This window comes from Heterocephalus glaber, unplaced genomic scaffold (genome assembly GCF_053883595.1).
Source record: "Heterocephalus glaber isolate CG9 unplaced genomic scaffold, H.glaber_assembly_v1.0 deba00001509, whole genome shotgun sequence".
Classification (NCBI taxonomy): domain Eukaryota; kingdom Metazoa; phylum Chordata; class Mammalia; order Rodentia; family Bathyergidae; genus Heterocephalus; species Heterocephalus glaber.
Genome location: NW_028258325.1, coordinates 3,161,722 through 3,187,636, shown reverse-complemented (window position 1 = coordinate 3,187,636; position 25,915 = coordinate 3,161,722). Strand labels below are relative to the sequence as shown.

The window sequence follows — 25,915 nt, the reverse complement described above, 5'->3', positions numbered from 1 at the left end:
ATCACAAAGCAAGCTGGCAAGAGCCCAGCAGAAGTTGCGGCCAGGCCCTGTCCCTCACATGTGCAGCCCTGTTCTGGGGTACAGACCCCTTCTGGGAGGCTCCTTAGAGCAGGTGCCCCTGGTTGGTGACTGGGCTCCTGACTCGGGGTCTGGCGGGTGCCACACTGGAGGTGTGTGGGGTGACAGTCAGCTGCCCAGGCAGAGGCCCCCATGGTGGGGTGACCTGCGCATAGACCCTGGTGTCCAGGCCACACCCACCCACCTGTCACTGTCAGCCCACGGCTTAGGTGAGAAAGTGGCCTCAGGATAGACTCGGGAGTCCGTTGGGCCTCCTTGTTCCCTGGCTCCTGGGCCAGACCTCTTGGAGGCCCCGTGTCCCGTCTACACTGCAGGCGTGAGCAGCCCCTGCTGGCTGCTGTGAGAACCAGCCTGCAGTCATACCGGGCTGCCCCTACCCTAGCTCCTGTTTCCTGGCACCCTGAGCTGGCTGCTATGGGTGCCGAAGCCTTCATTAGCTGTCCCAGGAAACTCCCAGGACATGGGCCACACGGGGTGCCAGGATGGAGGGAGGGGGCTGAACTGGTTTCACAGGGTGCTTTCCTAGCCTGCCTGTGTGTGTGTGTGGGGGGGGATTCAGGGGGGCTTCCAGGAGGAGGTGGCGGCTGAGTGGGTGTTCACTGACTCACAGGCATGCGGGACAGAGGCAGGAGACCTAGTCCTCTCAATGGAATGAGGGCTGGAGCATCCCCAGCTGGCTGGGAGGAGAGGTGTGGGACAGGAGGGGACATTCTACAGATGTGGCCTTGGTTCCAGTGCCTGCTGCCCCCAGGGCTGGGAAGGGGGCAGCCAAAGGGTGGACGGAGACCCTCCCGATCCCAGCAGACAGGGCTCCCCACGGAGCTGGCCCGCTCAGCTATCAAGGGGCCTCAGTAAGTTGGTCATTAGCCCCTACTGTGGGCCCCAGATCGAGAGCCAGGTTTGACCGGGGGTTGGTCGGGATTGGCCCGGGAGAAAACAGCTCAGTACAGACCACGAAGGGGAAGCCACAGGCAAGGATGGGACCAGTGCGAGTCCGTTAAAAAAATATTCTTAACCCTTGAGATTCTGCGTCGATTATGCATTTAATTTCATCAGTTCTTTTAACAGAGGTAGTGCTGTGCCCCCAGGGTGCTGGGCTTTTCCTGCCAACACGGGGAGATTGGCAGCGGATTCCTTCAGGCTGGAGGGGCCAGAGACCTCAGTCTGGATGTTGGCTGTTAATTCCTGTGCTGTTGAAGTGTAAAAGAAGGGGGTTACGGGGAGCACCCGTGCTACAGACAGAACACCGGGACCAGCTTCAGGTCACACAGCTCAAGAAATGTCCCTGGCTCTGTGTGCTAGATGGGACCTAGGGGTGGACACTGGAAGGACCCAAAGGGCCCCAAGTGGCAGGGTCACTGGAAGCTGTGGCAGATGGGCCGGGCAGCAACCGGACCCGGGGTCCTCTGGTGGAGAAGCTCTGGCTGGGAGGCTGAAGCTTGTGGGGCAGGAGGGGAGCATCTGCATGGGGACGCCAGGGCCTGGAGGCTGGTACCGTCACCTTCGGGCAGGACTGCAGAGCTCTGGTGGCCTCCAGGAGCACAGGGCTCACATGGCAGGAAGGGCTTTGAATGCAGCGTGTGGCCAGCTGCCCAGCCTATGGTACCACCTCCTCCTCAGGACTCCTAGGAGCCTGGGGCAGGGGCTCCGTGCCTTGGCTGACAACAGGACATGGAGAGTGGCTGGTGGCCGTCCCCAGGGCAGAGTGTCCCTAGTCTCCGGGAGTCACAGAGCCTGGTATGTGCTCAGCCCTGCTGCTTAGTAAACACGTGCACTTGGTGTTGGAGGAATGAAGGAATGAAGGCAGAAAGGGCACGTCTGACAACGGGCAGCTGGCAGTCCTAAGCCCCACATGGCTTCTGAGCCTCTCAAGGCTCTTCGGGCTGACTGGCTTCCTGCTCCGTGACCTTGGCAAGCTCTTATGCAGATGTCAAAACCCTACTCTGCAGTGGTTGAGCACATCCTTACCAGGTGACGACTGCACCAGCCCCGAGGCAGCCCTGGCCTGCAGACACAGGGTGGGGGCTCTGCCACACGCTGTGCCCTGTACATCTGTGTCCTCGCTCAAGGACCTGTCATCGGGTTGGGCCACCCCGCAGGTGGCCCCCCTTAACTTTATTATATAACAAAGGCCTCTTTCCAAATACTCTCACTTTCACGGGCGCTGGAGTTGGGGCTGAGGCTGTCTGCAGGGGTACAGGGTGCTCCCCACACCTTCCCCCTGGAGGTCCTGGGTGGGCCCTGTGGTGGGTGGAGGGCAGCAGAGCTGGGCCCGGCAGCTGGGCAGGGATCCCAGGTGGGCAACCGTACACTGGGCCAAAACACTTTATGAAGCTGCCTTTGTGGACTAAGACAAGCACTTTCTCCAGGCCAAGTCCCTGGCCGGGCACCCTTGTCTGTTCTGTTAAAGGGGTTCCCAGCACCCTCAGGGTGGCGGCATCATTGTGTTCTGTATGTTGGAGGCCGAGAGAGTCATTATCTCAGAAACTAGCAGATCTGGAATGGAAACTTACGTAAATCCAGGCTATCCTGTGTCTTCGGTGTTATTTCCTCCTTTTCCCCAAGCACTTAAGCTTCTAAGGATTTAAGTTCTGTACCTGTCTTTGCTTCCCGGGTGTTTTCTGGAACTCGCAGTGCCGTCTCAAAGTTATCCGCCCCGAAGCCCTGTAATCTGCTCTCAAATTTTCCCTGCAGCCATGGTCCCCGTGCCCGAGGGTTTCTGGGGTGATGGATTTAGGAGTGGTGACAGCTGTCTGTGTCTGTCACCGACCCCCGTGGCCGTGGGATCCGCTTATCTCGCTCAGGGTTTATGATTTCTCCTCTGATGTGGCCCGATGGGGACGAGGGTGGCTGTGTGGCCCCAGCCCAAGTTACAGAAGTTACAGGAGCATCGTATCTTTAAAGCCTTAGGATTTGTTTTTTTCAGTGAGTTTCCTGGAAGGGAAAAAGGCACAAGTAACTTTGTGTCCTGGTGCTTCAGTTTCCTTGAAAGTGCAATTTTAAATGTTGGGTTTCTAGCAGTCTGTATTTCCCAGCTCCCACCTCACTGGCTCTGTCTTCTCCTTTTCCGGCTCTTGTAGGGACACCGGTCCCTGGTCACTGGGGTGCTCTCACCCTTAACATCCTCAGCTTCATCACTTCTGCAGGGACTCTGTTTCACATCAGGTCCATGTGAAGGCCCAGTGCTGGATGTGGCCAGATCTTGGGGCTCCGAGGTCATTCTGCAGCCCACTCCCTCCCTGCCCCACGCACCTGCTCCAGTGCATCCACAGCGGCAGCCTCCCCTAGGGCCAGCCCTGGAGGGTCCCGGTGGTGGCCCTGCGACACCCTCTGTGTGACCCTTGTGTGAGCCAAGAAGCCCCCGACATGGAGAAGCAGAGGCCGCCTGCTCTGGGTAGTAAGCTGAACCTCTGCCTTCGGGCTTCCTGTCCTGCTCTCTCGGTCCACGTAGTCGTCAGTTATCCCCTCCATACAAAGGGAGGTGCAGGGAAGGGATGGAGCCCCGGGTGGGACAGGCTGTGGCCTTCCAGCTCTCCCTTCCCTCCCTTGTGGTGGCGAACCTGGCGGGGGTGCTCATTAGCCAGTGTAGATTGCTGTATGGAAAAAGGAGCTGTCTGAATCCTCCGCATCCTCCTCCACCCCACCTGTGCCAGGGAGACAGCAGCCCGCAGCGGGCCATGCACACTGCTCTCTGGGGACCCATCTGCAGTGTTACCACTCCTGCCGGACTCAGAGAGAGGGACCACCTGACTCCACAGGGCCTGGCACCCCCGGAAGGACTCGAGCCCTGACCCAACCCCCGCTGCCAGGCCACCCACTTCTCTGTCCCCACCAATGAAGCCCCAGCAGTGATAGCACTGGGGTTCTTATTGTGAGCTCTCTGTGCTTTAATGAGGGGTTGCTGTGCATGATATCATGTCCCAGGCTTGCTGGGATTCTGTTATGCCCTTGTAGCCATCAGGTGTAGCCTGATTCTACCTGAGACAAAGGAAACAGAAACCCAGGGCCTGTATGCTCAAGCTCCAGCCTGCCCTCCTTCTCAGACCTCCAGTGGGTTACCTCCAGAGATGCCTAGCTGATATCAACATTCGACGTTGTCACATCTTCAAATATCCTGGTCTCTGCTGGGGAGATGCTCAATTTAAGCCAGTTTCAGCAGGAAAGGGTGTGGTGATCTATTAGCCATGTCTGCCATGGTGGTCAATTAGTGATGTCTGCCACGGCCTCAGGATAGGCCAAAGGGTCTGTGTGCCCTGTCTGTGTCTCTGTGCAGCCTGTCGAGGGGGCCTAGAAGCTGGAATCTGAGCGAGGCTGTGGGACCCTGGTTGGATCCTATCATCGCTTCAGTCTCAGAGGCTGAGCAATCAGGGGAAGAATCAGTGGCCCTCACGTGCCCTGCTTTACCACCCAGTGCAGTGTAGATGTCCCCTTGCTGTGTAGACCCCCCCCACACACACCCGGGCCCTCGTCCAGGTTTTCCTGGAGCATCCCAGTCCTTCACAGAGCTCTGTTCCAGACCTCCCTCCCTTGGTCCTGCAGCCCCAGGACGGGGTGTCGCACAACTTACAGCTGTGGAAACTGAGACACTGTGAAGCCGAGAGGCTCACAGGGCACAGGTCCTCCTCGAGTGCTGAGGATGGAACAGCACTGCTTGGCCACTCAGGGATCTGATAAAGCTGAGGCTTCCTGTTTCCTGACTTCTGAGCACAGATGCGAGGTCCTGCATTGTAAATGTCCATAAAGCTGTTTTGTGAATGAGCCAGGAGGGAGCATCCACCCTTCTGGGGCAGTAAGCTGCCTTTACCATCCTCCTGCCCCCAAGTTTGTAGAGCATCATTCTGGGTCATGCCAGCACCCCAGAATCACCACTGACAGGTATGGACCACCTTGGAGCTCAGAGACCGCCTTCCCCAGTGGAGTGTGGGGCAGCAAGGGTGAAGGTGGACAGACAGAGGGACAGAGAGACCTCTGCAGGCCTCCTAGCCCCAGCTCCACCCTCACTGGCCCTGGCCCACTTCCTGCCAGCGTCCCAGCTGCTGTCCGCCTTCTGTCCGTCTGCTCCTGCTGCCTGTCCTCAGGGCTTCTTCAGACCTCCCCTCCCCTGAGAGGTGGACCGTGGTCCCCCTGCTATCTCTCCAAGCCTCCTTGGAGTCTGAGCTCCCGTGCAGTTCCGAAGTTCCTCCCACCTCGCCCCACCCACAGGGCTCCCACCCCCATCCTAGCCCACTGGGTGGCCCTGGGGGCTGCATCAGTGGGCCCCACCTGGTCCTAGAGCGGATCTGCCTCGCTGTGAGCCACGCCCACCTCTGTCCCCAGCACAGCTGGGGACTCTGCACCACCTGGCTGGTGCACAGGGGACACTGTCTCTCTCTTTTCCTGCTTGCTGACCTCATGTGTGGGGAGGAGCTGCTGTGGCCAGGGTTGCTCTGGGCTCAGCTCACCCTGATTCCACCCTGGGCACATCGGTGCTTGACCTCTCCACCCAGCTGTGTTCTCAGGCGGGCACAGGAAGTTGCTGGAAGCCCCCTGCCCCTGTGTCTTGAGCATGGCGGCTCTGCTTGTGGGATCTGTGCCGGGAGGCCAGCCTGGCTGGGTCCCCAGCAGGTCCGGAGAGGTGGCCCCAGCCTCACGTGCCAGTAGCCGGCTGTCCAGGGCCTCACCTCGCCCCTTCCAGCCAATCTACCCTCCCCTCCAGTGCATCCAGGCTAAGCCTCTGGCAGGGAATCGTGCTGCTCAGCCACAGGACCAGGAAGAAGGCTTTTCAGCAGGCCTCTTTCTGTGTAGAGCAGGGAGGGTACCTCCATGGTCTGTAAATAAGTTATTTCCAGTAGCCTGGCCTGGTCGAGCACAATTATAAACCCAGCAATCTGGGAGGCTGAGGCAGGAGGATCTTACTTCAGTCCACAGAATGTCCCTAGGGTTACCCGTGTGGCCATGAGTGCCGGATGTCCTTCCTGTGGTGCAGCCGCGGCCTCCATGTGTCTGTCCCACTTTTTTTCCTGCGTTTACCCCTCGATGAACATCCAGGGCGACCCATGTCTTGGCTTTGGGCAGGGCTGCAGTCCCTCTGGGGCCAGGTGTCTCTTCAAGGTGCTGATTTTAGTTCCCCTGGAGACCAGCCCAGGGGTGGGCCTGCCACATTGCAAGTGAGTTCTACTTCTGATGTTAGCAGTAAGGTCAGAGCTGCTTTTCATAAGGGCTGTGGTTCTGTAAATAATTAACTACTGAGTTCTTCCCAGCCCAGGGAGCGGATGCCTGACAAGTGGAACTGAAGGAGTTTGAAAATATAAGTGAATGTTCTGTTTAATATAGGAGTTAAAACGCTCTCTTCATAGCACAGGTGGGGGCCAGGAATGTCTGTCCAGGCAGGAAAGGGCACGGTGTGCAGGCCCTGCCCCACCCCGGGGGCAGCTGCTGGGACTCACAGGCTCCACTAGGCCACCTTCCTGAGGCAATAGTGATTTTCCATTTCTCATTACACCCACAGGGTGACCTTGGGGGAACTGGCTGGCAGATGCAGCAGCTCAGCCCAAAGTAAGCACAGGATAGGACATCCTGGGTGTGGAGTCAGGGCAGGGCCACTGAGCCAGGCACCTGGCCCCACAGCCACCCCGGCTCAGGGAAAGGCTATCCTGGAGCAAGATTTACGCATGACCACAGAGGGCAAAGCCAGCAGGCCTAGGTGACATGCGGAGGGGAGCAGCCCCTGGTCCCGGAGGAAGGAAGGAGCCATGGTGGCCAGCACCAAGCCTTCAGGCAGGCTCCACTTGCCTTTCGACCTTCCTGCTTCATGGACAAGCCCCAGAGGTCAAGGGCTGCAGATTTTGCCGCGGCTGTGTATCCTCTGGGGCTCCCTTACCTCCTCTAGGCCAGTTTCCTCATCCTTCCCCTGGAGGGACAGCCTGTGGGAGGTCAGGCATCTAGGACCAGCATGGGCCAGAAGGGACAATTCTGTCTTCCACACCGGCTCCCTCCCCAAGCCCAAGAGCCCCTGTTCAACACAGAGATGTGATCCGGCCCTGCTCCTGGGCTCCAGGCACTTCCCAGCTTGCTGTCTTCAGCTCTGATGCCTCGAGGAGACTGGGAGGGGGTGGGAATCGAGCTTGGCTCGGTGGAGAGTGGGCATGTCTTGCTTCCAGAAGTTTCTCCTGGTTTCTCTGAAGTACGTGCTAGGAAGGGAAGAGGAGACAGAAGCAGCTGGCAGCCTAGTGCCAAACTGGCTGCCTCTCAGTGCACCCTGTGTCACAAACTCTCCCAGCAGCCCTGCAAAGAATGTCCTCCCTGCCTCTGAGGGAGGGAAGTGGCTGTCCAGAGAGAGATGCTGGCCTGGCCATCACATGCTAACTGCGATAGCTAATACCCCACCATGGAAACCCTGTTCACTGGCTCATTTTGGCGGGGTAGATGTGTGTTTGACCTCAGAGAAGCAAGAATTTGAATCTGGCTCTCACGCCAAGGCCAAGGCTTCTCACTGGGCCTCCAGCCCCCGGGAGTTAGAACTTGCCAGAAAGCTGCTGGAGGCCCTTCTCTTCCGTCCCCGACTGAGGGCAGCAGGTCAAGTGCTCTGCTGTAAAATTAGCAACTTAGTTTCAGTCATCAGGAAATCTGTCCGGAGAAATGCATGTTTTCAAGGGATCCGTTTTCTTACAAACCAGCATGATAACAATAAAGAGAAAGGTCAGGCTTCGGGGAGAAAGGGCGTTTTTTACATTTATAATAGGGATTCATTATGCACCAGCCATGCTTGAAAAGGCCACAGCTACAGAAAAAAGAGGCGAATCCCAGGGACAGAGGGTGACAGAGGCAGGGCCTGGTTGCTGGAGGAGGCTGAGGGGCCCTGCATGGCTGTCCAGCCCAGGCCACAATGGGTCTCGAGGACCAGTGCCCACCCTGGGGTTTGGAGTCCATACTATGGCCTGGTGCGAAGTAGGAGGCCGCATAGAGCAGGGGCGGAGCTCTAAGGTACGTGTGCCCTGAGCTATGCTGCGCAAGGTTGTGAGTGGGTATCAGCCGCTGACAGAAGAAGGGACCGGCTCAGAGTGGTAGAGAGGGCCGGTGTCCCTGAGTGGCTCCTGCACCTGCTGTCCTCTGCCCGGCCTCACACTGGCTTGCTGAGTCCCTCTCTCCAGGCCCCCGGTGGATGGAAAGGCCAGAGAGAATGTGCAGGCCTACTGTGCACCTACCTTCACAGACCTGGGCTGTCCAGGAGGTCCGCCTCCCCATGGCCCGATGAGGCTGTGGTCAGAGGAAGACCTGAGGCTCTGGGAGCCGGGCCCTTCTAAGCCCCTCCCAGCATTCACCGGGTAGAGCAGGTGGGTCAGAGTCTTCCTGCTGGAGCATCCCACCTTCTCCAAAGAGATGGACTCCATGGAGACTCCACACGGTGGGGACCCAGCCAGAGACCACAAGAGTCCCCCAGAGCGCTGCCTCGTCAAGATCTTTCCATCAGCTCCTGGCTCTGTCTGTGTCCTCTGCAGAGCTCCAGCTCTGGGCATGGTCCCAAGGTCAAGGCCCAAGATCATGGTCAAGATGGGTGAAGAGCCAGGTCCATCCTGATCCCATCCTCTTCCTGGAAAACCCTTTGCTTAACCTGCAGAAGCTGGGGGCTTCCAGCAACATTGTGAAAAGGCAGTGACATTGCTAAGAGGTGACTTCCTGCTCTGGGCCATCTCCTGAGTGCCAGTCAGCTGCTACAGGTCCCTCCACCTGGTGCCACCCCTGCCCTGACTTTTAGGGGGCTGCGTCTGCCCCAGGGTGGGATGTGTCTGGGGTCCTGGAGGAGAGTGGGGGTCCCTGTCTGCCCTCTGCACCTGGGGTTGGGGACCTCAGTGCTATATGAGACTTCTTGGTGGCTGTGGGCCAGGCTCTGACATCCAGGACTCAGTGCCCTGTGCACACAGGTGACCCTAACCTTGGTCCAAGATTGTCGTGGCAGCTGTGAGCCCGTGCTGGGGGGGCAGAACAGAAGGGTGCTGGACCGTGGCTGTTCAGCTCTGTGATAAACTTGGGGAACAAAATGCGGAGCCCCAGCCCTCTCAGCTCTGAGGTCCCTGACCCCTGGGGTCACCATGAGGAGGGGACGAAGGGATGTGGACCACAAAGCCCCTGCTGGTGCCCAGCGCCGAGGGAGGGAAGGGGAGGGCAGACACTGGCAGATTTGGGCCTCCCGGCAGGCCCCTCACAAAGTGAAGCCCTAAAAGGACGAGGAGCCCGGGCAGGTGACCTGTGCCGCAGAGCTCAGAGTGGCTTCTGGGAAGGGAGCAGCTCCCTGGCGCCATCCTGGTGGCTGCAGGAGGGAGCGGGCCTGAGGCCTGGCAAGGTGAGCTCAGGAGAGGGAACAAGACGAGAGAGAGGACGGGCGGGGTACAGGGGCCTGAGTGTGTGCATCAGTGAGTGTGTGCACTTGTGAGTGCAAAGGTGTGTCTACAAAGTGTGTGTGTACGTGCAGCAGTGTGCCTGCATGGGGTGTGCACAGGTATGTCCGCGGCTCTGCATGTGTGTGTGCTGTGGCCCGGGAGCCACATGTGCAGATGGGGAGGGACTGGAGTTCAGGCGCTGACCCCGCATGGGGAGAACACAGTCACCTGGTTCCGCCCTGCAGTGTGGGTGGCTCTGGTGAGGCCGCTGCAGGGCCTGGTTCAGGCAGCTCAGAGGTGAGGCCTGGGCCGGGGGGCGGGGGGCGATTTCCACAGGACAGAGGTCCTGCTGGGACAGAGCCCACCGCTGGGGTTGGGGTCCAGGCAGGGCAGCACAGGGAGAGGTGCACACAGGGACCTCTGCCGTCCACCCGCCCCGCGCCCCGCCTGGACGTGCTGTGCACACCCTTCCCCTCCGACGCCGGAGTCGGCACGGAGGCCCTGCAGGGATTAAATTGCTGTTTGGCAGGTTGGCGCCACATCAGAGCTGATGGCAAACAGGGACTGAGGGGCCCCGGCAGTTCCTCCTCCTGGGCTGACTCAGGAGGGCTGGGGAGGACCACCCTTCATCTGTCAGGCAATAGTCACTGGTGTCCAGCAGGCACCAGGCACAGTGGGGACGCTGGGGGACGGGATGGACCCAACCCTGACCTTCCGGGGCTCCACTCTGCCTCCTAGCGCCCCCCCCCCCCCGCCCCAAGCTCCTGACAGCTGCCAGAGCACCCTGCCTGCACACAGACGCCTCCGCCCTCGGCTCAGCCTACGCCCGGGGCTGCCCAGGACAGCTGACACAGGCCCGGAGACACCACGGCAGGGACAGGGTCAGTGCCCAGCTTCCTGGCTTCCATGCCCCACTCACAGCCATGCCCTGTGCCTGACGCGATGTCCCTCCTCTGTCCCTCTTCCCTGCTGGCCATGCGCAAGCCCTTGTCTGCCCTGGGTCCCAGCCTCCAGTTTGTGGCAGGCAGTATCCGGGAGGGACATCACCCAAAAGGCAGGGTGGCACTGGCAAGGATGCAGCCAGGCTACCGAGGACCCAGCAGGTCCTGTGCCTTTGGGCTGAGGAGGGGCTGTCCCTCCCTCGGGAGGCTCTGCCGTGGGAGGGCAGCGATGAGGGATGGGCACTTCAGTGGGGACTGACAGGGAGAGCCTGAGTCAGTGTCCTCCGTGTGCCACCAGAGCCCTTAGCACAGGCTGGGACTCAGCCCACAGAAGCTTGGAGCTGGAGGGGACCCAGGTCCATGTGTTGGGCATGGCTCTGCTCCGTGCAGCAATGCGTGTCCAGCCTGCGTCTGACCGCCGGCGAGCCCTCGCGCTGCAGCGGCTCACATGGACTTTTCCCTCGGTTTGGATGTGTGCGACCCCATCAGAACATCGGGACGCCCGCGTCTTTCTCAGGGGAGCAGGTGGCATTCCTGCAGGTGTGGGTGGAGCAAATCGCCCCTAACCTCAACCTCACTGGCGCTGTCCTCTGGGCTAGGACCTCCGCAAAGCGCCCTTTACTCTGGTCCCAGCCCCGCACCCCACTGGCCCAGAGCCTGACACAGCACCTCCTCCTGTCTCTGTCCCGGGTCCTTTGCTGGGTTTAATCCGGATCTGTCGCCATCAGCCTCCTTCCTGGAGGGAGGAGTGGAAGCAGCGGGGCGCCTGTGATGATGTCCTCCGTCACTCCTGCCTGCCCACGCGAACACTGGTGTCATCAGCGCCCAGGATGCAGGACTTGGTGCTGCGAGAGCTCGTGTCAGTGATGGCTCTGGGACTGTTGCAGGGGTGAGGACAGAGCTGGCCCTGTGTGTCCTGGTTGGGCACTTTGCTTTAGGCCCAACCTGACAGAACCAGACCCCAGCCAGTGGCAGACGTCTCCCCACCCAGGTGCCCACATTTATGGTGAGATCTCTCGCGCCCATTGTCTGTAGGCCTCAAGCAGAAGAAACATGTAGGTGTAGTTTTTCTTCTTTTCTCTCTTTGTAAAGTCTGCCTGGAATAGGGAGATCCTCCCCTGCTAAGGCACAATTAAGGTCCCCAAATTAATTATGCACCTGACAGCGGGGTTAGTGATTTTCTTAATTTCCACTGTAATTATATTTGCAGAGCAGCCGCCCCACCCCCCAGTGGAGGTGTGGATCACAGGGACCCGAGTGGCAGATCTGCATCCCTCAGCCTGGGCCATGACCAGGGGAGCCCTGATCACCAGGCACCCTGGAGGGCCTGGGGTTTTGTGGTCCTGTGTCCCGGGCAGGGCTGTCAGGAGTGGGACGTGGCCTCTAGGCTGTCTGTGGTCCTCCAGGTCTCCCTGTCCTCCCTCAGCACAGGGATGTGCATGGTGACAGTGGGTCAGACAGAAGTGCTTAGGAAGCCAGCAAGAGGCCTCGGGGCTCAGCACCACCAGGTCTGAATTCTGCCTGCTGGAAGAACAGAATGCTGAGGTCAGGGTGGTCGCCAGGAAGTGATGATGATTCCAACGCTGGAGCTGGCCGTGGTCTCCTCTCTTAAGGGGACCATTTGTGGGAGCAAAGGAAAGAGGCAGAGCCGGAGGTGGGGATGCTAGGGAGGAGACAGGAAAGGCCACCGCCCTCCATAAAAAGGAGCCTCGGGGTTGACCGCTCAGAGGACAGGAGTGTGGGTGGGATGCGGGACGAAGCGGTGTTCAGGCCACACCTCCAGCAGTGTCACAGCTGGAGTGCAAGTCTGGCCTGGTGACTCACCATCTGCCGCCTGACCTTCGCGCTCAGACACCTGTGGGCAGGGAGAGGGGAAGCGGCCTCGCACTCCACAGCCTGGCCACCCATGGCCTCACCAGGGGACGCATTGCTCCACGGCAGCAACGGAGAAAGAAAAGAATACTATGAAGCCACTAGGGTGCCAGTGAGCCAGGGAAACGGGGCCAAGTTAAATGCCATTTTACTTCTTTTAAGAGTCTGGCTACTATCCTGGTGCATTTATTGGACAAGTTCCAGCCGATTCATGTTTTAAAATTCAACAGCCGAGCAGAGAGGCCCTGGCATCGACAGCTCCTGGCACCTGGCTCAGACATTGGCACTGTTTGTGAGGCCACATTCCTCTGGGGAGACAGACACCTACAAAAATATCAGCATGTATGTGCATGTATTCACCATCCTTTCTGAAGCCCCAAATGGGGAAATTATTACCTCCCAGAGCTGTGAAAACCCAAATCCAGAAAAGAAAAAAATATGCACGGTCTTAGGTCGCCCATATCCATATCCTTTAACGTGGGCCCACACAGTATTTGAAGAAAGCAGTGAGGCTTCATGTCAGAAGTAAGGTAGCAGGGTTCTCATGCAAATTTTATCTCCTAGAAATGTGAGACCCATACAGATTCTTCAGTTCAAGCACATGGAAATGGGGGAGCAGGAAGAGGAAGAGGAAGAAGGAGACCCCTTTTATCCATGGGAGAGAGATTCCAGGACTCCATTGGATGCCTGAGGCCACAGATAATATCAAACCCTATAGAGACGGTGGTTTTCCCTATGCATCTATATCTATGACAAAGTTAAATTTCTAAATTAAGCACAGTGTTATGGTTACTATCTAGATGTCCCCCGATAGTGTCATGCACACACAGGTGGGGCGTTGGGGAGCAGAGCTGACTGCGGTAGGGGCGGGGCCTGGTGGGAGGAGGCGTGGTCACTGGGCGTGGCCTAGAAGGCTCCTCCCCTTCTGGCCCCTCCCTTCTCTCTGCTTCCTGTGCCCCATGCCATGAGCAGCTCTCCTCCCCAGGCCCCTGTGCTGTGCCACCCTGCCTTGGAGCTGCTGATTATGGACTGAAATGGGAGCCAAAATCAATCCCTCCTTTAAGTTGTGGGTTTCGGGTATTGTGTCCCAGAGAGGAGAAAGTGACGAAGATGCCCAATAACAGAGTAATGATAGTAAGTACTAATACAATAGATCAGTCGTCAATACACAGAGTAATAAAGATTATGGGAATGGTCTCCCCTCTCTCATTCCATTGTCCTGTTCTTGCCCTCCTCCTTGGGATGGTGTAGTTGACAGGACGCCCCCATGGTAAGGTAAAGCAAGGAGCAGAGCAGGTGGAAGTGTGGTGTGGTGCTCGGCTCCCATGGCAAGGCTATTTCACCTGAGTACTGCAAAACCACGCCAGAGGGTCTGATATGGAGGGCAGCTGCTAAGTGAGTAACAGGCAGGTAGCATATCCAGTGTGGAAACGCTGGACGAAGGAAGGATTCACATCTCAGGAGAGATGGGGCAGGCCTGCATGAGATTTCATCACATCACCCAGAACGAGGTGCAATTTCAAGTCCATGAATTGTTTCTTTGTAGAATTGTCCATGTACTCTGTGGACTTTAGTTGACAGGAATAACTGAACTGTGGGAAGTGAATCTGTAGATAACAGCGGACCACTGTGGAGCGAGGGATGGCGACAGAGACGCAGTGGGACAGCAGTTGGGGACAGGGGTGACTAGACAGAGATGCATGCGGCTTGAGTGCAGATGTGCTGCAGGTGCTGCTGGTGGGGGCAGATGAGGTACAGGAGAGATGCAGGTGCAGGAGGGGTAGAGTGCAGGTGGAGGCCAACAGGACTGTCTTCGCCAGGGCTGCCCCCTCCTGGAACAGATGCCTCTGTGACTAGAGCTGAGCTGAGGGGACCAGCGGCCCCTGGCCTGCAGGATGTCACATTTCCATACTTCTCACTCCATCTTTACCAGGTACCGGGCCCAGCGCCAGGTGTGTGCAGCCTTAGGGTTGGCAGCGTAGGGCTCTGAGCCTGAACGGCTCTGCTGCCCCAAGGAGCAAGGCGCCCTGGCTGTTCTCCCCCACCTGGCTCAGCTTCCCTGTGGGCCTGGAGCTGAGACGAGGAGATGGTGCTGTCCCTGCTACCTGCCCCTGTCACTGCCCTGCCATCCAGGGGCCAGGTGAGGGGCACACAGCATGCCCTCCATGTGGCCTAGCTCCTCCGACTGCCTGTGCTGTGGACAGGGTGTTGGGGCACTCGCCAGCACCAAAATAACCCACCCCCCAGGGCTGTGCCCGGAGAACCCCAGGGCAGAGCCCAGAACATCGACTCTTCTCACTGGTTCCCTGGAAGGAAGAGACCCACTGGCTCTGTCCTGGGTGTCACCCGTCACCTGCGCCTTTCGTAAGCTGTGGCCGGGTCCACAGAGGCAGGGTCATTGCTGCATCACCCAGCTCATGGTGACTCCTGGGTCTGACCCCTGGCCTGGTGGCCACAGGTGGACGACCTATGCAGTGGCAACGACCCCACGTTCAGAAAGTTCCACATTTGCTGAGTGCGCTGCTGTCCTGAGATCCCTGCGAGGTCTGCATTCTGTCCTGGTCCCTATAAATCGCATGGCTGGTCCTCCCTGGACCGGGTGGGTCCATCACGGGCTGTCACCTGTTTGCCTGGTCTGCCTGGGCCAGCATCAGGGACTTGGTAGACCCACGGTGAGAAGGGCCACTCAGGAGCTGTCCCAGGGCATGGGAGCCAGGGCTCCTCACTCCTGTCCTGCACAATGGTCCTTCCCAAACCAGACAAATCCACCCTGGGGACAGTCCACACTGCCACACAGAGGTGTGTGTGTGTGCATGCGTGCACTCACAGACATGTGCGCGTGGACAGGGAACCGCATGGGCCTTGCTGGGGGCTGGGTTTGGCTGGGAGTGGGTGGAAAGAGTAGGGAAGGGAGGGGAGGGAGGGATGAGACACCCACCTTGGTGACGGCCGCCTCGGGAGGGTGAGACTGCAGGCTGTTCGCACTTCTCTCCTTGTATGTTTATGCACTACTCGGGTTTGTACAGTGCTCGGTGTGATTTACGTCAGAAATAAAACAGCAAAGCTATTTTCATTGCATTAAAAAAACGGCTGCACCAGGGCTGGGCTTCGTCTCAGTGGTAGAGCGCTTGCCAAATGTGTGCGAGGCCCGGGCTCCATCCCAGCACAACACAAGGAAAAGTAACGGCTGTGCCATGTGTTGGAGTCTGAGGAGAGGCCCTGAACGCAGACCTCAAACCCAGTGCTAGTTAGAAGGGACATACAAGGTGGTCGGCAGGGAAACCGCGACAGGAGAGAAGAGCTGAAGTCTCATAGCACTAAGTGAAGTTCTGGAGGTGACTCTTGGGCTGTCCCGGGGCAAGAGTGTCACGTGGGAAGCACGGCCACATCATGAGCCATGGGGAATGGGGAGCATGGGATGCGCAGGTGCACGCAGTGCTTGGCTGGTGACCACTCGCTTCCACCAGGCCCACATAGGAAGTCAGCACCCGCTTCCAGTGCACAGGGCAGAGCACTGGTGACATGGGGAGGGACGAGGCTCTGGGCCAGCGCAGACAGCGAGCCAGGGCCACGCCACGAGAACCAGGACCAGGATGTGATGTGCGGCAGAGAGGTGAAGGCCCTGCTGGAGAGGCTGGGCACAGAGGGAAGGGCATGCACACCCATACCTCCCTTCCCCGGCTGAGCCCAACAGGAAGTGGCAGGGACAGGTGATCCGTGGGGCTCAGAGCGGAGCAGAGGTGAGGTGGACGGGGTTGGGCAGGGATGGCTACTGAGGCGAGGTGTGTGTTTTGGCTGTGGGGCATTTTCAAGTCCATTCCTCGTTTGTTTGGTGAGGGGGCCTTGGGATCAAAGCCAGGGCCTTTGGCGGGTTAGGCAAGCTCTGTACCACTGAGCCAGGCCCCAGCCCTGCATCCATTCATGTCCACACGCGCAGGGGACGCGGACTTAGTGCCGGCAGCTCTTACTGTCCCGTTCTGCAGACGGCAAAGCGTAGCTCCCGAGGGGCTGGGGTGACCTCCCAGGAAGCAGGGCCCTTTGGGACAGGGACAGGGGCAGGGACAGGAAGGGTGCTGCCCGGGCACGTGGGCAGCCCAGGAAGCCGCACTTGCCACCTGGCTGTCACCAGGAGGGGACGGTGGACATTTGCCTCCCGCCCTCATGGCCATGTGCTGGGCCTGGCCCGGGACAGGCTCTGGGTCCCTTCCCAGAGAGACCCTGGCACAGCTGGAGCCCGTGCGTGGGGAGAGGCCACCACCCTCATGTGCCATCCTGTGAACCAAGAGCCCGCAGGCAGTGCCACAGCGGCTCCAGCCACCGCGAAATTACGTCTCTCTCAGAATGTGACTTTCTTTCTTCTTAATTGCCATGACTAGAATAATCCCAGTTTATCTCCTTTCACCCTTGACGGTGAATTTAATTTAATAGACTGTAACTGCGCTGCCTCTGATCTTTAAACGCCGTGTTTACTGGCCTTATTAGCGTGGTTGGGTGGCTGAGGAGTGTGGGGCTGGCTCGTGAAGCCAGTTCTAACTGCGGGCAGCCTGGGTGTTCAGTGTGTTGCAGGTCTCCTGTTCCAGACTGAAAGGGGCAGGCACACAATGACCTTCTGTTCCTGCAGAGCCTGGGCACAGCGGAAGGGTCAGTCTCCCTCTGCTTCCCTCCCAGGGAAACTCCTGCCCAAGACCCCAAGATGGATGGGTGCCCTGCTGTCCCCAGCTGCCTGCTGCTCTGTGTGTGCCCTCCAGAGAGGTCAACTGCCTGTTAGAACAGGGTCCTCTCCCTCAGCCAGACCAGTTGAGGTTGACACACGACTGATATGTTCCTGGCTTCATGATTCAGGCTACGTGGAGACTCTCAGAGCCCAGTGGCCACGGAGGGGATGTGCCTTCCAAGGGTCTATGTTGTCTCTGGTCCCTTCCTGTCTGGCTCTTTCTGTTTCCTGGCTGCCATGAGGTGAGCTGTCTTACCTCAGGCCACAGGTGTTGAGGTGTTTCTGTCTCACCTCAGGCCACAGCAATGGAACCAGTTGACCATGGACTGAAACTTCTGAAACCATGAGCCCAAATAGCCCTCTCCTCCTTTAAGTTAGGGTCAGGTATTTTGTCACAGTGACAGACTTATACACCCTCCCAGCATCTGTATCACTGGTCAAAGCCCAGCCCAGGGCCACACACAGCTGTACCCAGATTGTACATGTGAGTGGGACGAAGGTCAGGGAGGGACAGACAAGCAGATGAGATTGTCCCTAGGGGGCTAAGGGGGCCAAGCAGAGACATGCCCTGAGTGCCACAGGCCCCCTCCTTCCTTGTGTTTCCCGTCACCATGGGGCGTGGGGCTGTGGGCCAACACCTTGTCGATGGTCTTTGCTTTGCCCCTTACTCACCCAGACCTGGGTGCCCTTTGAGCCCCATAAGGTGAAATGTGGGACCCACATCTTCATGAGGCTGGAAGCTGGGGAGGGCCGCTCCTGTCCCCACACCTGAGCTTGTCCTGTGTGCACTCAGTGGCCTTGGGGCCTTGGCCAAGTCCCTTCAGGTTGGTCCCCAGGCCTCCTGTCTTCCTTTTCCCTGGGGCTCTCATGCCTGCCTGGGCCTGAAGGGAAAGTTCTGACCACACTGTGGCTCTTCTGAAGATGAGGGGCTCAGCTCTCTGCAGGCTGGTGGGAGGAAGCAGGGGCAGAGACCTGGGTCCACCCTGTCTCACGTGCCTACTGTGGGATTCTGCGTCAGTCAGCTGTCCTGTCTCTACAACACCTTACCCAACACCCACAACTTTAAGGAGGTGAGGTTTATCTGGCTTATGGTTTCAGGGAATTTAGTCCATGGTCAGCAGACTCCAAGACAGAAACATCATGGTGGAAGGATATGGTGGAGCAGAGGTGCTTAGCTTGTGGTGGCCATGAAGTGGAACAGAGGAACAGTGCCAGAGAGGAGGTTATCCAAGGTCACCCCTCCATGACCCATCTATTCATACCCAGGAGGGTGTTCCACGAATCCCTCCCAGGGTAAACCAAAGCCAACCAAGTTGACACCGTACTAACCACCACACTGAACACATTGCTTAACCTCTCTGAGCCTCAGTTTTCTAGCCTTAAAATGGGACCATATACATTTACAATATGCCTTGAAGGACTGGGAGTCTCAGACACAGCCTCCTGGCTCACTGGTCAGTGCTGTGGGCAGAGGCCCCTACGGGGGTGTTCAGGCCTCACCTTGGCTCTAGGAGGAGGGTTTGCAGAGGGTCACATGGTCCCTGCATGTCTCTCCTAGCCCGCTGGACACGGGGCCAAGGCTGGCTGGATATAACGCTGCAGGCACCACGTGGCCATGGCCCAGTGTAGAGAGGTTGGTACGTGGCCAACATTCAGGGCAGAGCCCACTGGTGGAGTGCGACTCCCCACCAGGGGACCCTGCATCGTCCAGGAAGCTGGGCACCCGCAATCCTAGCCTGGGTACCCCCCTCCCAATACCCGGCTCCGCAGACCTGCGGTTGGAATGATCAATTCTGTGTGCTTGCTAAATGACAACCCTTCCCTGGGAACAGCTTTACTCATAATTTTCAAGCGCTTAAAGGCATCTTGTCATTATTTAACTCTCAAATGGGATTCTTCAGAATCAGAGAAATATGTTCTGCCAATTTCTACCCGCCTTCGCTTGGCTTGCCTGTGAGCAGAGTGCATTAAGTTATTATGGCGTCTGTGGGTGGAGGGGCCCTGGGCCTCACAGGGCGGAGATGCCAGGCGGCTCTGTGCCAGCCATAATTTCACTGCCCTTTATTGCCATTATGGAAAGTGTTTGGGCATCATTCAATCATTTCAGCAAACTTGTGCTGACAATCTGCCTCCACTGGGAGCAGGGGGACATAGGGGCGGGGTTGGAGATCGGCAAGCAACAAGGCATGGCTCGTGACTGTGCAGTGGACACAGGGAAGGGGATGCTAGGTGGATCCAGGTCGGGCCACCCCTGTGGGCACCTGTGTGTGATTGGGTTCTGCCCAGGGAAGCCAGGGAGGGAGATTCTGTAGGTGGCTCAGGTGCAGGTGGGCTCCTCCAGGGCCTGGGTCTGGAGCCTGGCTCACACCTGATACAAAACCCCCTGTGGGAGCTGTCGGCCACCAGACCTTAGGGCAGAAGATGCTGCTGCCACTTCTGGGGCTGGCGGGGAGCCATTATAAACTTTCATCCCCTATTTCACAAGTTAAAGCATTTCTCTGAGCCCTGAGCTTTCCTGATATGGGGAATTATTTGTGTTAATCGTGTCTTATTTCCTAACTAATTGTTCTGCTCTCAGTCAAAATATTCTTCTCCGCATTTGAAGACATTCAGGCCCTCCTGCTGAGGTCCTGCAAGTGTTTTCTCTCCTTTGGAAACACTTAATACGTCACTTGGGGTCCCTACAGCAGGACCCAGAGGTAGTTAACAGTTACCTGAAAAATCAGTGTAGAGTGTGAGATCCTGGAGTCTGGGAACTGGTGTACGGAAGCGTTATCATTTTGTTCCAGGGACCCCTAAGAATTAATGAGGACTTGCACTTAAAATATTGCACTGTAGGACTTTCTTGTGTCTTAGAACACATTTTAAAACAGCCATGCAGAAGCTCAGAGACCCTCACGGAGTTCCCAGTTCCCGGGACTTAACCCCAGGCTGCAATCAGCACCAGAGCACTGTGGGCATGTTAGGATGACCACAAGGCTGTTCTCGAAGGGCATGCTTGTCAAGGCAGGAAATAAGAAAAATGGGTTTCCAGAATGCATATGGAGTAGGAAGGGAAATGCATGTGTGTGTTCTGACTGCAGACTGCAAATACACTTGCTTAGGGATGAGGGGCCCGGCAGGAGGACAGGGAGAGGAGAGCCAGGCACTGGTCAGGTCACAGCGGCCTTTCTTGTCACTCCTGTGGCCCTTTTCAGCTCCTGTGCCATTCTTTTAAATGATCCCAGGAGGCCTCAAGCATGCGTCAACCTATTAGGAAGGATGTCTCACTGCTTGTGAATTGGTAAATTTCGGGAGTCACCATCAGATAATTCCAGCTTCCATCCCAAGCCTTTCCCTGGCCTGGTTCTCAGGCTCCCAGTCCCTGCCTGCCTTGCCTTCCTTCCCGTCCTCCCATGGGGTCTCCAGCTCTTCCCACCTCTCCTGCCAGCACTCTCTGCCTACCTCTTTCCTCGAAGTGGGGGGGATCTGGCCACTCTGTGGACCTGGGATACATGGTCTGCGGGGCCCAGCGTTCTGCTGGTCTGTTGATGGTTCTTATCTGGAGCGAGGCAGGCAGTGAGGACCTGCCATCCTCCCAGGCAGGCTGGCTTTCCGGGATGACGCTGGGATCAGTGTGATTCCTGGGCAGCAGGAGGAAGAGTATGGCCTTGGCCGGGCAGGCAGGGACCCAACCCTAGGAGGCACTGGTGTGACCTTCTCCACTCTTTTCTCATTGTTAGGACAAAATACCTGATACCCCCCATTTAAAGAAGGAAAGGTTTATTTTGGCTCAGTTTATTCCATAGCTGGCTGGCACCAAGGCATGGTGTTACGGCAGAGGGGCCTGGCAGGGGAGAGCTGCTCAGGGCATAGGGACAGGAAGCAGAGGGCAAATCAAAGGAGGAGCTCCCAGGCCATGCCCCCAGCAATCACCTCTTCCCGCCAGACCCCACCTCTAACAGCAGTCAGCTATGAGCCCCATAATCCTATCAGCCCAAAGCCCCACCCATGGTCATAGCCCACGAGGCTTTAGGGGCCATTTAGATAAAAACCATACACCCATCAAAGCCAATATGAGGAGTCCCAGTTTTCCCCCAGTCCCTCCACACCTCCTGTGCTGGGATCGTCCCAGACTCAGCTCTGCCTGGCTACGAGCTCGGCCTGGACCCTCTGCCCGACCAAATGAAATTCCCCCAATTAGCCCAGAAGTCACAGCTCTCCCAAGGGGGCTTCTCACTGAGCCCCAGCGTGGTGTCGAGTACAGAGGTGGCCTTCTGCCTGCAGCCTGCAGAGCTGTCGAGGTAATCGATGCTTCCACACCCTGCACCTGCTGCTGCTGATGGCCAGGACTGGCAGCTCTGCCTCCTCCCACCCGCCTGCCACCCTATGGGGCTAGAAGGTGGTTCAGTCACCATCCTGTTAGTGGAAGCGTGCCGGCTGAGGTGCTCAGGAGCAGCTGAGAAACAGGGACACTGGCTGCAGGTGACAGCCCTGTGTGCCAAGGCCAGCAGCAGGGAGCTCGGCCCATGCCAGGAGGTGACCTGGCTGATGTGGGCCTCGGGGAACCTGAGGGTCATAAGCAATTTCTAAAGACTCTGCTAGGTGGGGCAGAGCCATTGCAAAGGTCTCACTTTGTGCATTGAAAACCTCTGCAAATAACACTTCTGGAGCCGCAGTGCCCTCCCTCCCAAGCACCAGAAGCCCTGGACAGCACAGCCAGACCGATGCAGACACATCTGGCTGGGTCGCTTCTCACCCAACACGTGGCTTCACCCATACACACTCCACTTGCACGCCAGAGCTGAGAGCTGAGACCGGGGATGGCACAGCCGTGACCGGAAGCTGCTCTTTGGGTGGCACCTCAAGGTTCCCCTGCCTGTCCTCAGCCCCTGGCTCTTGGTCCCCGCAGGTTGGCACTGTTCTTCCCAGCAGCAGGTGTTGCTGGAGCTTGGGCCTGTGGAGTGGAGGCTGCACTGCAGGAGAGGGGTCCCTGGAGCCAGGCTGAACCCTTCGGTGCCATCTGTGAGGAGTTCAGGGCCTCGTGAGGATCACTGGCTGGCGTGGGGTTCTTCCATGGTGCGAATCGGGTGCCCACTGCTGTGCCACACCCTTCTGCCCTCACTCATGACCTTGACAGCTGAGAACGCAGCACACAGGCACCCCTGGCTCCGGATGGTCCGACTGACAATGTTTTGATTTGATGATGGTGTGAAGCCAGCAGGCATTCGGTAGAGGACATATTTCAGAACTTGAACTTGGATCTCTTCCCGGGCTGCCATATGTGGTCGGATCTGCTCTCAAAGTGCCAGGCAGTGACCGCCCTGCAGTCATAGGGACTGAGTCTCTACAGTGCACGGTCAGTGGTTTTTGAATGGAGGTATTCAGTGAATCACAGGAAAAAGCCAGCACTTTACAGTCAGCTAAGCCAGATGTTAGGAAGTCCGGGTGGCAGATGCTAGGCCTCCCCTTGCGGCTTCATCAAGCTGTTGGGTCCCTGGCACCACAGTGGCCTCTGCACCTCTCCTTCCCGGGTCCCAGCACAAACTTCCTGTCCTCACACCGGGATGGTCTGCCGGGGAAGGACGTCTTTAATACACACTGCCTTTGCTCAGACCCTGGGCTCGAGCTGGTGGCCTGCCGTGTGTCCCTGTGTCTTGGACAGGTCCCTTGCCTGTTGGACCTCAGTTTCCCCACATGTCCAGTGCAGGTGCTCGTTCTCATCTTCAGAGTGGCACCACGTGCCAGCTGGCTGTCTGCTGCAGGGTCCTGACTCTGAGAGGATACCGGGCACGTTCACCTGCAGCCACAGAGTGGCCTGCCCTGTACGCAGTGTGACCTCGGGCAGTGTGGGCTCCCAGTGCTGCCTGCCCGTGAGCAGCCCCTTCTTTAATGGTCACAGCAGGGCTTTCTCAGAGATGCAGAAGCCGAGTCCCAAGGTGGTCCCCACCTTGCCCAGGGTCTTGGTGGGAGCTTGGAGGTGTGGGCCAGGCAGGGGTCCACCTTTGTACACCTGTGAGGACCTCCCAGGTTGGGAGGGAGCTGAACGGTACAGCAGGGCTCATGCAGGAGGAGGGATGGGGGTGAGCGGATGTCCCCACCAATGAAATAATTATAGAATATGAAGATGCCCCAATTAAATCATTTTTAAAAAGTGAATATGTACAAACACTCAGCAATTAGGCAGCTGATTGCAAATAGCAATTTCCCAACTGTGCTTGGCTCCCCTGTTTCTATTTGCCCGATTTTAGACTCTGGGTTTTAAAAAAAGTTTTAATTTGAATAAATGTAGATTGCAATGCTGGCACTCTGAGTTGCTGGGTGCAGTGGAAGACATTGGCCATGGTGTAGGCACTGGGAGAGGGGAAGGGGCTGGGGGCAGCAGCAGGGGAGGAAGGGGGACCTTCCTGGGTCTCAGGAGTTAGATCTGTGAGTGTCAACCCTGATCCCCACCTTCACAAGGGGAAACTGTTGTCCAGAGAGGGAAATGGGCTGGTCTGAGGTCACATGGCCCCCAGGTTTGCTGGGGTCACACGGCCCCCAGGTCACACGGCCCCCCAGGGCCTCCATGGGAATCCACCCGTGTGGCTGGGTGCCTGGCTTTGGCTATGTGGGGTTTTGATGAACTTCATCCTTAGGCTGGTGGGGCCTGTATGGGCTCTGAGGGCAGAGCGCATCAGGTCCAGGATTGGGCAAAGTCCTGCCTGACTGGCCATCTGGCCCTCGTTCCTGGACTCTCCTCGTAGTCACCACCACCTGCTTCCTGGTCTGCACTTGGAGTCCAAAGGGAGAAGTCCCAGCAGGCAGAGCTGGCTCCAGCAGATGCGCACCGAACCCCTCCCTCCCGCTCCTTGGGCAGGGCAGGGCTGAGCAGGCACAGTGCCCGGTCCCCCTGGGCTGCCAACCTTCACTCCCAGTGTCCCTGCCTGTGCCCACCTCTGGCTGCACCCAGCACTTGATCTGGCTCCCAGCAGCCCCCCAACCAGCATGGGGAAGGGTTGGAGGAGTGTGGTCCAAACCGTCACCTTCATGGTCCCCTCAGTTGAACTCCTTCTCCCGGAAGTCAGGTCACCTATGCTGCACACCTGCAGCTTGCCTGTGCCTGGTGGTGGCCTGGAGAGGGGGCGTTCCTCCCTCCTGGGTCCAGACGTCTCCTGGGTGTGTGTGCTCTCTGTCTGTATACACGCCTTCTTCCTGAGACCCAGAGTTGGGGGACCTCAGACTGGGCCAGGCTTCACTGTCTGCATTGACTCCCTGTCTGTTTCTCCATGGAAAAATGGGCGCCATAGGAGCTGGGTGCAGAAGGCATCTAATGCAAGTTCTCTCCGTATGGAGCAGGGCTCAGTAAATGCAGCTGGCTGTTTGGGTTGATTGGCTCACCCCAAGTCCAGGGCCTCCCAGAACCTCATAATGTGACCCCACTGGACCGGGGACTGTGTTTAGCTGAGGAGAGTGATGAAGCCATCATTCTGGACTGAGGGTGGGTCTTAAATCCGATGTGGAGACAGAAGCAGACACCAGAGTGATATGGCCACAAGCAGACACCTGGACCCACTGGGAGGCAGAAGGTGCAGGAAGGACCCTCCGTGTGGTCTTCAGAGGGAGTGTGGCCCCGACACCTTGACTTTGGACTTCCGGCCCCAGGACTGAGAGAGACGATGGCTGTCGTCTGACACCCCAGGAGGTGGGTGGTATTAGTGCACTGGCCATGAGACCCTCACACATGGCCTGGACAGCAGCCTGTCCCCTGCTGGCTCTGCTCCCCTGCCCTCTTGGGACCAGGGCCACCTCTTCTGGGAGACCTGCTTCTAGCGCAGCACCGAGGACACAGGAAGTATTCAGAGGAGGTTTGCGGTGGTTGATGCTGTTGTTTGTTTGTTGTCTGCATTGTCTGTGGAACTTAGGATTGTACAGTAGTGTTCAGCAGCAGGACCCAGGCATGCTCCAGAGAATGGGATGCATATGTTTGAGAGACAGGGGAAATAGGGACACTCGATTGCCACCAGGACAATGCTGCCCCTGCAGGAGCTTCCCAGTGACCAGCTGGTGAGGAGCTGGGCACCCTCGGTGTCTTTGGCATCAGGTCCTGGGCTGCAGGTTGAGGGCATGCAGGCACAGACTCTTATGTTCACGGGGACCTCAGTGACCCTGACACCACTCTCTGATGCTCAGGCAAGGAGAAGCAGAGGCTGAGACCCGAGCATGCAGCTGGGACCCCCACACTGTGTGGGACGTGGGTGCAGAGCCCAGTGGCCACTCTCACCTGGTCGCATCTTGCAGCCTTCATGCAGGGCCGTGGCGATGCCCAGCCCAGCCCTTTGCCTTCTCCCAAGAGGCGGCTGTCTGAGCAGCTTCACTGTCCACCTTGCCTGTGCCCCTCTGTCCCCTGCCTCCATCTGACCTCTCGAGCGCAAGTCATGCCACTGCACCTCCTGAACGTGAGCCACCACCTGGTCCCCTGTCCCCACTTGCACTGGCTGTGAACTTCCTGGGCCAGCAGCAGAGACAAGCCCCACGGTGGCTCCGCTGTGACCCATCGCCATCTGAGCATGCCCCACGCAGCCACTCAGCCACATGCGCGGGGCAGTACTTTCTGGGTGGAGACACCGAGTGCACGGAGCCCTGCCACACCCCAGAGGTGCCCCCTCCTCGTCACATGGCCCAGATTGATGCCCCCCCCACCCTTTAGGAGTGGGATGGGACCACATGTGTCACTACTATAGAACAGGGCAAAGGGTCACGACAGGGGCAGGGGAGCTCAGGTGTGCATTGCTAAGGAGAAGAGCCCGTCTGAGAGGCTCTGTCCTACGATCCCACTGCAGGACGCTCTAGAGAGGGCTGACCGTGGGGACAGCGAGAAGCTCCATGTCCTTGGGGCCTGTGGGAAGGCAGGGAGGAGCGGGCAGAGCCCAGAGGATCGCTAGGGTGGTCGCCGCTCTGTGACATGTAACCAAGGGGCCCATCACCGTGTATCT

General features: G+C 58.1%; 1 protein-coding gene and 1 long non-coding RNA gene across 7 annotated transcripts in view; one reads left to right on the top strand and one right to left on the bottom strand.

Annotated features, from left to right (window-relative positions):
- Sorcs2 (sortilin related VPS10 domain containing receptor 2) overlaps nt 1-25,915 on the top strand; it is a 311,448-nt gene that overhangs the window by 174,644 nt on the left and 110,889 nt on the right. The window lies entirely within an intron of this gene.
- LOC106009594 (uncharacterized) lies at nt 979-6,292 on the bottom strand. 5 transcript variants are annotated; one of them, XR_015441250.1, is made up of 5 exons: nt 5,467-6,292; nt 4,646-4,798; nt 4,138-4,202; nt 2,676-3,671; nt 979-1,268 (listed from the first exon to the last, which is right to left on the bottom strand). It is a non-coding gene; the product is annotated as an uncharacterized LOC106009594 (long non-coding RNA). The 5 variants fall into 5 exon arrangements; XR_015441251.1 differs by having other exon boundaries at nt 5,520-6,291; XR_015441253.1 differs by having other exon boundaries at nt 6,003-6,291.